Raw genomic sequence first — 3,092 nt, 5'->3', positions numbered from 1 at the left:
AACTAAAAATATTTTTTATAAAATAATTTTTTTTAAATTACAACCACAACATTTATTACAATACCAAACATACTCGTTGAAGGATATCTAAAGCGTTTTTCCTCACCAATTCTTTCAAGCAAACCTAGTTAGCAATTGCATTCTTTTCCAGTGACCTCTCATTCCGTATTCATCGTCTTCAAATCATGGCTTTAAAGAAAACTCTAGCGATTTCTTTCTTGATGATGTCCTCATGTCCCTTTGCGGAGTCTCCATGGCTACCGTCTACCAAGCCGGTGACTCCGCTGGCTGGACAAGAATGGGCCAGGTTGATTACGAAGATTGGGCTGCCAACAAGAGCTTTCACGTTGGTGATACTGTCATTTTTAATTATAACAGCCAATTCCACAACGTGAAGCAAGTTGCACAATAAGGTTTCGAGTCATGCAATGCTATTTCCCCAATAGCTACTTACACCAGCGGTTCTGATAGAGTAACATTTGAAAATCGCGGCCACTTTTACTTCATATGTGGTTACCCTGGTCACCGTCAAGCAGGACAAAAGATTGATATCCTGGTTGTTCCAGCAACTTCAGATTTGAGTCCTAATCCATCAACTCAGAGCTCACCCAGCAGTGTTTCATCTCTTTATTTTAGGTTTTCAAATATGTCTGTTCCTAATATTCTTCTGTCTTGGACTTTGGGTGTATGGCTAACCTTCTGTCTCTCAGGATTTCCTTGTTAGGAAGGTTTTGAAGTTGCTCGTTGTTCACCGATTTTTGAGTTGGGAGGTCCTTAATTGTTTTTTTTTTTAAGGTATTTTGAAAATACTTTTAAAAATTATTTAAAAACAGAATCCAAACAACAGATTCATCATTAATCAATTATATGATATTTTCAATAAAATTCGTCCATATCACTCTCTCATTAATTGATCTAAATGGAGAAGCATCCCTTGTTCTAAAGTAGTAATCGGAAGTCATACGTGAAGTTTCCCTTAAGAGAAAGCCACATCCGGCAGCCAGAAGGGAACTTCAAGATAACATTCAGCGGACGATATTGACATTATCAAGAGTCAAGACGAAGAGATAACCATAACTAGTGATTAGGGTTTGGTCTTTAAGATTCAATGCATGGATTGAGAAGAGAATGGAACTCAGGAGACTTTTGAATTGGCAAACAAATTATCAAGTGGCGGATGCAAATTGTGGATGTCTTTTCTCGTATGTAATTCGTCTTTTTTTCTTTAAGAAAAAAGTTTTGATATTGAGTTTGGAACTATGTTTGGATGTGTTTTAAAATTGATTTTATGAAATTAAATTTTAATTTTTTTTTTAAACAAAAATTGAAAGAACAAGAACCTCTCATTTCTTCTCTATTCATGGATTTTTTTTGGACTTTGATCATTGAATTTAATTTAATTTCAATTTCATTATTGAAAGTTATGTTGGCATAGTTTTATATGTTGGTATCTATTTCAATTTGTATGCTATCGCGTATATAATATGTTCTAACATGGAATTAAAGATTGATTCTATGAAATTGAGTTTCAGGTTATTCTTGTAAAAAAATAAAATAACAAGAAATGGAATTAACATTGAGAAAAGGAATGTTTTCAGTTACATTGTAAAAAGCACAAAAACTTTGATTTTTTGCATATATAATCCATGTTCTTTAAGGTTTTTATGTTTATGTTTTTGAATGTTAAGCAAGGAGAGAAAAGATTATCAAAAAAACAAGAAGAGAGAAATTATACGGTAGACCACATTCAAACTATAAAAAACCAAACTTGATATTAATAAATTTGTTTTAGAAAGAGAAGTTATAAATATGATTTTTATTTTCAAATATATGTGGAAAATAGGTTAGGACTTGTGAATTTTATTTTAATTTATGATTTATGATTTTAAATTGATTAAAAAATATTTTTAGATTGCAAATAACTTTATAAAAGTTTTTAAATTATTTTAAGGCATTTTAGATGAAAAGAAGTTGAAATTTAAGTTTCTAGAAACCTAAATTTCAATCCCCAACTTTCTAACCATTAGATATGGTCGGAACGTAAATTGGAGAAAAATGTGTAATTTATTAATTTTTTTTATTTTAAAAAAATAATACATTGTTCACCCAACAAAAAATAAATTTAGCGTGTACGCCTAACTTTCCAGGATTATATGCATTTAAGCCTTTTCTTTTAGGTTAGGTTGGGGGCCATATGGAGTCAAGTGCTAGTATCATTTTTTTTTTAAATGACCCTTAAAATGAATTGTTTTTTATATGATTTTAGAATAAAATAATCATAAAATTATTAAAATGATATTAAATAATTTCATTTAGTTGACAGTTTTACATTAAGATTAAAATTTACTTTATGAATAATTATATATTAACTTAATATGCGAGAGTTTTGAAATTTTTGTTCATTAATATTCAATAAAAATAAAATATTTATTTTAATAAATTTTAATTTTATATTTGTATATGTTTTTTAATTTATTATTCTTATATTTTTTATACTCTTGTGTAAAAATTATTTTCTCATTGAAATTATTATGAATGCTTATCATAATTATCTTTAGTTTTTATTCAATAAATTATGTTACAAATCAAAAAGACATGTTTTTCCAAAAAAATAAAAATAAAAATTACATGAGTACAAAAAAAAATAAAAAATTGACTAAAGGAAACACATCCCGCTCCGGAATATAGATCGAGGTCTTTTTCACTAATATTTATACGCATTTCAAAATTATATTATTAAAAAAATATTTTAAAATAAAAAATATTTTTAAAAACAAAATTCACGTCAACAAATTCATCATCAATCAATTATATGATATTTTCAATAAAATTCGTCCATGTCACTCTCTCATTAATTGATCTAAATGGAGAAGCATCCCTTGTTCTAAAGTTGTAATCGGAAGTAATACGTGAAGTTTCCCTTAAGGGAAAGCCACATCCGGCAGCCACCAGGGAACTTCAAGGTAACATTCAGCGGACAATATTGACATTATCAAGAGTCAAGAGGAAGAGATAACCATAAATGGTGATTGGGATTTGGTCTTTAAGATTCAATGCATGGATTGAGAAGATAATGGAACTCAGGCAAACAG

This window comes from Populus euphratica, unplaced genomic scaffold, assembly GCF_000495115.2.
Source record: "Populus euphratica unplaced genomic scaffold, PopEup_1.0 scaffold101.1, whole genome shotgun sequence".
Classification (NCBI taxonomy): Eukaryota; Viridiplantae; Streptophyta; class Magnoliopsida; order Malpighiales; family Salicaceae; genus Populus; species Populus euphratica.
Note: the sequence above shows the minus strand (reverse complement) of the source record.